Genomic DNA, 9,510 nt, shown 5'->3' with positions numbered 1-9,510 from the left:
CAACTCACTCAATGTTTGCTGTGAAAAATGTAGATGAGAAGAAGCTAAAGATGAGGAAAGCCTCCAAATGGGCATTCCTACACTTGGAGAAAGCATATGATAACATCCCCAAAAAGCTGATTTCAGCAGTCCTGTTGTGGTTCAAAATCTCAGAAACATTGGTATTATTAGTGCAGCTTATGTACAAGGACCCAATGACTCAAGTGCAAGCAGCATTCTGTCTCACTGAAGGGTTCCCTGTGGTACTGGGTATGCATTAGGGTTCAGCTCCTAGACCACTGCTGTTCATTCTGGAGCAGGACTACATTAGCAAACAAGTCAAAGACGACAGATCCACAAAGCTGCTGTGTGCAGATGATGCGACATCATAGGCAGACTGAGCAAGAGCTTCAGAAAATGACAGGGGAATGGAATGCAAAACTGAAGGCACATGGGATGAAACTGAGTACAGATAAAACAATTGTAATGGCAGCTAATGGGGGAATTAGAAGAAGTTGAAAATTGAGATAGAAGGGAAAATAGTGGAACAAGTTAACAGCTTCAAGTATCTGGGAGAGTTAGTTGAGGAGATGGGAAGTCTGAAGGAAGAGGTCAAAGCTAGAATCAGAAGGGCTGCAGCCACCTAGCATAGAATGTCAGGTGGGTGTATGACAGAAGAATGCCAAAGACGCTGAAAAATAAGTTGTACAAAACAGTGTATTGCGGCCAGTACTGCTGGATGGTACAGAAACTTGGACAGCAAAGGTAGAGCAGTTGAGGAAGCTGGCTGTAACGGAGATGGAGTGCCTGAGAAGGGCTGCACACTCTGAGCCAGATGAAGAAATGAGGGCACCAGAGCAGAAGCCAAAATAGCTACAGTTGCACAGAAGGTCAAAGAGAACAGATTATAATAGTATGGGTACATGTGCAAGAAAGCATAAGATAATCTGAAGAAGAATATTTGGGATAGACAGGAAGAAGGCAAGAGGAAACAAGGATATCTGTTAAAGAGATGGATGAATTGTGTGAAAGAAAACCTCAGACAGCCAGGCTTGAGTGTCAAAGAAGGTAGTAGAGTGGTACAGGATTGAGAGACATAGCAGGAGTTGATGTGACACCCTGATCCAATGTCGAAAATGGGAAGAGGGAGATGGTGATGATAATATTGCTTTAAAGATTAATCATTTATCATTTAGGTCAGATCTGGAGATTTATGGGAAAACAACTTCTAACATATATGCTGTGATTCTGTCAGTGGATAGTAGATTGCAATAATCATGACCTCATACAATTCTGCAGAAAAAAAGCTAAACAATAGGGATGGCACTATAGTTACTATTAACAGCATTAATAGCACAGCATATTGTAGTACTAAGCTACAATGTAATCATAAAACATTTCTGGAGACATAATTAAAGCAGGACAAATGTATTTAGATGGGGCTTGCTATATGAAGCAGTACACAAATAAATCTTCTTTTTTTCCTTTGAAGGACTTTGGTTTAAAAGTGCATGAGTCGTGGCTGGGACTAAAGTATGGCTTGAGAAAAGCATTGGAAGGAGCTCAGTGCATGTGCCTCTTTGTTTTGGCTATCTTGCTACTGTACATTTTTTATAACAACACTCAGATGTGACATGGTGTCCCAAAACAGACACAGAAGAAGATAATATATGACACAATGTCAGAATTATGTGTGTTCTGACATTGGGTGCTGCTTTTATGACAAGCTGACTTGTGAACTTGCTATGTTCTGACTTATGGACTTGTCTACTGGTGCGATACTGTGATTTTTGCCGCTCGAGGCCATTGAATGGAAAGGGAGGAAAGATCCTGGAGAAGACTGAACAACAGCGATATTATCTGTAAAAGTTGAAGGATGGTAGTTTGAGATGAATAAGTTAAATGAGGCATTTACAGACTGAACCATTGAAAGTAAAAAACATGGATTTGGAGATGGTGGTGGAATGAAAGAAAGTAAATAGAGTATTTTGTGGTGGACTTCTGGGGGGATCTGGTAAGGTCTTAGCTTGAAAATGTTATAAAAGTGTAAATGCCTCTTCACAGCACTTAGAAGTGCATTGGAGACTAGAATAAAGACACGGTTTAGTAAGCTTTAATTAAGATGTTTCTCATGGCATTTGAGTCATTTTTGTTCTGCTTTGTTTGATGTTTAAATATACTTGACTTGGTTTCATGTGCTGGAGCTTCTTTGATACTATTTTAGTCCATAGAGGGATACAGTGCATGACAGGAAGAATATAAGTAGAGTCACAGAAGGCTTTTACAGGGATGTTTACATTCCAGGGCAATGTAAGGGTCCACTTTGTTGATATGATGACGAGAAATGATGGCAAGTTCTTTGGAGGAGTAGGATGTATTAAATAGTAAAACGGAGGTGGGGAAATGAAGATCTAAAATAAAATGGGCTGGACTGTTTCCTTTATAGCAGAAAACAAGGGACTCTCCTATCTTTTTTAAGTTTTTAATGGTGTATGAGACGTATTAGCTTATCTGATTTGTACGTAGAGTGAAGGCAGTTCACATCCAAGAGCCAGTGTAAGATGATTTGGACCCCATTAATTACCAACTGATTTCTTTAATAAATTAGAGTGCTAAGTTGACAGTGGCAATCCTCACATCTGGAACAGAGCACATAGTTTCAAAGTTGGTAGGAAGGGGCCAAAAATGACATAAGGGGAGTGCATGCTGGAGACTAACTGAGAGAAATTAAGTCTGATTATGGAGGAAGCCAGTACAAAAGGTTAGTATACTGTATGAGTTCTATTTTTAAATATCTGTAAAGCATTCAGTTCAGTGTCTTCATCAGGGTGATATCAGATATGGGAATGGATGAGAAATGTAAAAGATGGAGCTAGGCCATTTGTACTTTATAAATTCATCAAAAAATAATACTTATTATTAACAATAACTGAAAGGAATTGAGGGCAGAAAGGGGAAAAGACAGACATGTCCTCATCACCAGATCACTTTCCAGACAGATGTACTATTTTATGTTAAGAAACATTTGGAAGGAATTCTAGGTAAATGGAAATTATTTTAACATTTACAGTTAACTGTACATTGATTTCAGATGCATTACCTGCTTTACACCTACATTGCTGGAAATTTGGGAGGCCTTTCAAAACTTCAAGATAGACTTTGGCTTAGAATTATCTGAAAGAAAGTGGTGCAAGTTAGAATAGGGAGTCCTATTTCCTGCATAAAAAAATATATATTGACTATAAAGGCAGAGGTGATATATTTATGAATTCAGTAGGGAGAGACTTATGAATTTACTTTGAGAATAAGTATATTAATTGCAAAACAACATTCAACTGCTTGGAAGATGTTGAGAAAAAGTACATTCTCTGATGGGCTATAAAACTCTATTTCAAATGATGATTCAGTTCAAGCATGTGCCTTTAGAGTAGAATAACAAAATGTTGCCAAAATTCAAGAGCTATTGTCACAGATTTGTGTATTGTGACAGATTTGTGTATTGTGACAGATTTGTGTAAAGAGATTAAGGGTAGCAGAATAGCTACATTTTAACTGAGACTTATGAGGACCATCAGGAGGGGTAAAACATGTATGTATCTCTAACGCATTTACTTCTTGCGGCTTCTTCTCACCTTCTGAAGGAAGGAAAACATGAGAGAGTCAATAAGACTGGTGTAGGGATAGGTGGTGGAGCAGTGCCAGTAAGGAAATGAAGATTTTGAGGTGGCAGTTTAAAAAGAATGCGGTTAAAGAATTTTGGAAAAGGCGTGGAGGTGGAGTGGAGTAGACAGGAAGACTACGAGAAATGGCATGTAGAATTTTCCGGAGATTAAAGTAGAAGGCCATATAGACTATCAAAAAAAAAAAAGACATCACAAGTTAGGAGTCCTGGTTCATATGTGTCTACTAGGCTAATGACCACAAGGGCCTTTTTTAAGCCTAGCCAGTGATGCTAGATGGAGACTGGTAGGGTTGCTATAGTGGGAAAGTTTTCAAATAAAATTCTCTTGCCCAGGTCTGACTGACTGCGATAGGAACACATAAAAGTGGAGATTAATAGCTTTTCATGTGGAAAATTGTCACGGCAAACATTCACAATCATTTTTTTTTGAGAACAATAATATTAATTACATTGAAACTAAAGATAATGATGCTAGGTATGGATACCTCAACAAACTTTTGGCATGTGACATATAGATGGAATGCTGCTTAAGGGTTATGAATTCTCTTTAGTGGATTGAAGGAAGTGTTAAGGATACTAACCAATTTAAAAGCACTGCCAACACTGGTGGATTGACCAGTGTGTATTGTACATCAGTGGTTTAGGACAATGATATAAATTAATTGTTCATGGATAGTGTTGGAGAAGTGAGGAGGAAGCAGCTAGGATTGTGCAAGGATTAAAGAACTGTGGATGTATGTATCAAGGAATAGGTCATGATATCATATGAAAACAAGTGTTAAGTGACAATTTGCTGCATTTAGTATTGTTGACACAGCTCATGGATGAAAAGAAAAGGAAGCACTTGATTCTGCTAGGAATTTGGATCAGAAGTGTTAAAGCAAACAAATGGAAAGATAGGCTTAATAATACTAAGGAAATGAATCTCAGAGTGTACAGAAGTGTTTGCCAGGTCATATAGGTAGGTGATAAGACAGAGCATAAAACATTATTTCAGGTGATACACCATTATGTACAAGACAAGGACAAGAAATTACAAGTGCACATCACTTGATGCTTTGAGGTTCAGTAACTGCTGTTTTAGTGAGTGTGCTAAAGGTTTATTTCCAGTTGTGGCTTAATTATATAAAGTTCATATTGTAAACATTTTGTTATTGTGCTTGTTAAGACTGTATACATATACAGTTTGTACATATGATAAAATCAATAAATCAGAACAATGTTTTCTGTCCAGATACCCTTTCTCCAAATGAAATGTTAATTTTGAAGAACCTTAAGCTAAAATGAATGAATTCTATTCATGGTTCTGTCAACAGAAATTCTAATGGAAACTGATCTCAGATATTAACTGTGAAAGGAACCGAGAGCCTTTTTGATCCCCCCAGCAATAAACAGGACATTCAGGCAACACCCCACCTCTCTCAGTGGTAACTGCAGTGTGACTTCAGCCTGTTGCATTTTTAGCTTTCTCTCTGATCCCATCCACTACAGCCAGTTTGAATCCATGATTTTAAAGGGAAGTTCCTTACAAGAACATTCACAGAGCCCCCTGCAGATTTTTGTCTGTGTTTTACAAGTGATGGGTCCCTAATATTACTGAAATGACCAGCCTGACCATCTGTACTGAGGGAACCAAACATGGAAATTTGGTTAAATCAGGAACAGCAGTCTATCTATCAATGAGAATGATGTTCTTTCCACTACAGACTTCCAAAACCTCATCCCCACACTTGCACCAAGCAGAGATTATGTCAAGTCACACAGGGACTTGATACAAAAAAATGTAACTTTCTTAAATTTATTTTTGTTACTCAAACCCCATTAAAATTAAATACTTTGATGAATCACAGTGGGTAAATGTTCTGAGTAATGCATAGAAAAACTGACTCATCCAAGTCATATAGTATACAATTTGTGGAGAAATGTGCAAGCACCTTGGTTTTGCAGTAGACTGGCAGTGTGACTTCTTCAAATAAGCACACAATTGCTGTTCTACAGAACAGAATTTAAGTAAAGCATCCTCCTTAATTGTCTTCTCTTTGCAATACTTAATTAAGCAGTGGGACTGCAGATTTCACTGCACAGACTTTAATTATGTTGGAAATATAGTCTTGCTTATTGCTGGCTGTTCAGTACAGTATTTAATTTTATTTAATTGGAAAGTGATACTTCCTCATTTCAACAACTGCAAGTTACTATTACCTTTATGGTACAGAAGTTAATTAACTAGGGTAGCATCCTTAAGGTTGCCTGTTACTGAAATGAATATAATTAAGTAATGACCCTGCTTCCGTTATGTAATACCAAGTGACCTGTGCCTTTCTACTATATTTATTAAATACCTAACGTAATTAAATAGTGTATCTTTTTAATTGTTGTCTCTGCTATACTGTAATCAATTATCAAGGATGTCCTCTTTGGTTACGCAAGTATTTAATCTGAATTAATTATTGAGTTGTCTTCTTTTATGTTAATGCAAGTACTAAATTTAATTAATTATTGCTTCTTCTTTATTTAAGGATAGGCTGATGAACAGTGTTCTCGGTATTGAACCTGAGGCTTGTAACCTCGCTGTCTAAATAACTGCAAGAGAATAACTATAATCTGCCAGTATTCTTTCACTTACTGTTAATGAACTTACTGAAAGAATAACCTCCTTTAAATAGCTTAGCATTCAGTTAGGACTGTCTGCTGATTTTCAATTACACACAACAAATAATAAACAAAATTAACTATCTACTGTTGTGGGCCAGGAGAATTCCTTTTTGTTCTTTCCTCACAAACTAGACCAACCCCCTTGGGAAAGAAATTCCCTTTGCACATCTATGACATGGTCTACCTCTAATTAGAACAGCCTACAAAAATAACATTAAAACACTACAAACCTTTAGCAAGAAATATATTGTTACAATCATTGCTTAACACACCAGTAATCAAAATGGCTACCAATCAAGAAAAGAGATCTTCTGCTTGGTTGGCAGCTGTGTAAGCTCTTGCATTTAGAAAGTCACCCACCCCTCCTGCAAAATGTACATGAAGGTTCTTATTTTCTAACTTGGAAGTACAAATGCATTCAGGCCAAGTATTACACCCAAATATGCTTTTCACTGCGCTAAACATAGCTTTTTTGTTCTAGCTCTTACCCTACAGGAGGAATACCTACCTGCCTTCTACTCCAAATTAAGTTCTCATCCTACCTACTCAGAAAGGCCCTTTATAAATCTTTCATTATAGGCCATGTTACATAACACTCAAATTCTTGCAACACCATTTCTAGTTATGCCACACTGTCATATATAATTTCGGGTCTGCCTGATAACGCCGACACGCCAAAACACTGACAACAAAATAACCAACACCACAAAACCGAAAGTTCAAAAACATGAAACTTCACATGCCCAACAAACCACAATCCCGACAATCAGCAAAACAAATACCTTTTCCGAAAAACACACACACAACACAAGCACACCAAACACCTTACAAACCTACACTAAACCTTACGTACACAACTATCTATGCACTAACCTTAACCCAAACCCTAATGCTAAGGTCCGTCACTATCGCACACTTACCTTACCCGCACCCTAACCCTAACTCACTTAATCTGCCCCTAACCCTTAAGTCTGTCACTATCACACACTTACCTTACCCGCACCCTAACCCTAACTCACCTAATCCTCCCCTAACCCTAAAGTCCACCACTATCTCACATTTACCTTACTCGGACTCTAACCCTAACTCACTTAACCCGCCCCTAAACCTACAGTCCGTCACTATCGCACAGTTACCTGACCCGCACCCTAACCCTAACATTCGTCACTATCACACACTTACTTTACCCGCACCCTGACCCTAACGTCCGTCCCTACTGCACACTTACCTTAACATGTCGGTGTTCTCAGCGTCGGGATATTCAACTTTTGGTCTTCTCCATTGTCGATCTTCCAGTGTCAGTGTTCTCGTTGTCGGCATTTGAAGCTTTCGGTTAAATTAGGTAGACCCATAATTTCACATACTGACACTACATTCACTTTGTCTCCTTATTCAACCATCATACACAGTTCTTGCCTACTTATATATTCCTTTTTGGTTTCATACTCCACTTGCACATCCCCTTCTGTATATTCCTTACTTAGCCTCAACCTACTGTAGCACTGTATACTTTTTTTTTCATTTCACTAACTACCAATTTATACAATTTTGATTTGCAATACTTATCTATCTTCACAGTTATTTGTTTGTATGTACTGTCTGTATGTTCTGTGTTTGTCCAAATCAAAGCCTAAAATTTCTTCAAAAAATAAAAATAAATAAATACATAAATAAATAAATTATTGAGCCCCATATCTTGCTGCCAGTGGTCTGCCTCAGACATGACTCTGCAAGACTGCAAATCTTGCTGATGCTTCCTCAGTTGTTTGTGTAATATTTCAGCTCATCCTAAAACATACATAATGTTTGCATCATTAATTTGCCACTAGAGTCTTCTCTGTTGCAGACAGTAGCATTTGATGTAAGTTTTAATTTCCTGACTCCATTCTCTCTCATGAACTTTTGTCATAGCTCGATTCTGTCAGTTCAGGTTATACTGACATCTGTGTAGGATATCTGTTTTAATTCTGAATCCTAAGGACTAAACATAGTGAGTCTACTATGTTACTGCATGAATAATGCTGCATTGATATCAAACATACTTTGGAGTAACATATGTGTTAAAAATGTTATGGTATTAGCTACAGCACAGAGGCATAAGGCCTTGACTGTGACTCACATGACCAATGTTTAGGTGGTAGCACTGGCACTGGGGGGGGGGGTCAACCTGGTTAGGTAGTAGCACTGGCACTGGGGGGGAGTCACTCTGGGAGGATGGGAATAAGATCTGATGTTGGATCATACAGGTAGGAATGATGTGACTCTAGCTCTCTACTTTGGTGATGCTTACAGACTGCACTTGGTGTTACACCGATAGGGTATAAGGCCTAACAAGCACTCTACCTCTAGTACACCCCATACAATTGGGAATTCATGAGTCTCTAAACACATTATAAGCAGGGCATAATGCGAGTGTGAAGCTTAAGGGAGATGCTGCATGATTAGGGCCCTGGAAGAGGCCACTGAGAGGTTGGGTTCCACTCTAATAATGGTTCTGGCCTGCTCCCTAGCACCTGTCTTGGCAGAACTGGGGTTGTAAGGCTCATGAGCTGATGCTTTGTAGAGACTGTAGCAAACTACCATTGTTCAGGAATGGGCCCAGTTCTAACCTTCAGGACTGGTAAGCTCCCCCCTGGACCCAATCCAGTGACATGCCAGTGAGCTAATCCTCTTTTTGGGTGTCCCAAAAAAGTAATGTATGAGTCATTTGGGTGCCAGTAAATGAGGCACTGGGTTGTTTTATTGGGCAAAAAACAAAAAGTCATAATGCTAACTTTTCCAGTAACACTTTGAGGTGTCCTACTAAACATATCACATCTCCATATATGAATAATAGTACCTGGCTGAAATATGTATTTGTCCAATGAAGCAACTGCAATTATGATTTTGCACTTGATTTGAAATGCAATAATCTCAAAGCTGATTATTAAGTCAAGGGCTGAATGGGTGAATCCCTCTTTATCAGAGATGCTGAAACATGCACACACAGAGCTATACTCAGAAATTCAGTCAGTAGGCTTTTTTTTTAGTTCACTAACTTGTTATTGAACAGTCGTTTGTAGACTATCATGAATTCAGAGTACTGTTAATCAGTAAACACTGGACATTAAACAAGAAACTTACCCCTTGATATAGGTCTTCCATGCAAACTGTAGTATCACACATCATGTTGAATATGTTTATGTTGTGGTCTT

This window comes from Protopterus annectens, chromosome 11.part0, assembly GCF_019279795.1.
Source record: "Protopterus annectens isolate FY-2018-M chromosome 11.part0, PAN1.0, whole genome shotgun sequence".
Lineage (NCBI taxonomy): Eukaryota > Metazoa > Chordata > Ceratodontiformes > Protopteridae > Protopterus > Protopterus annectens.
The sequence above is the reverse complement of the archived record's forward strand: the minus strand, read 5'-3'. Positions refer to the sequence as shown.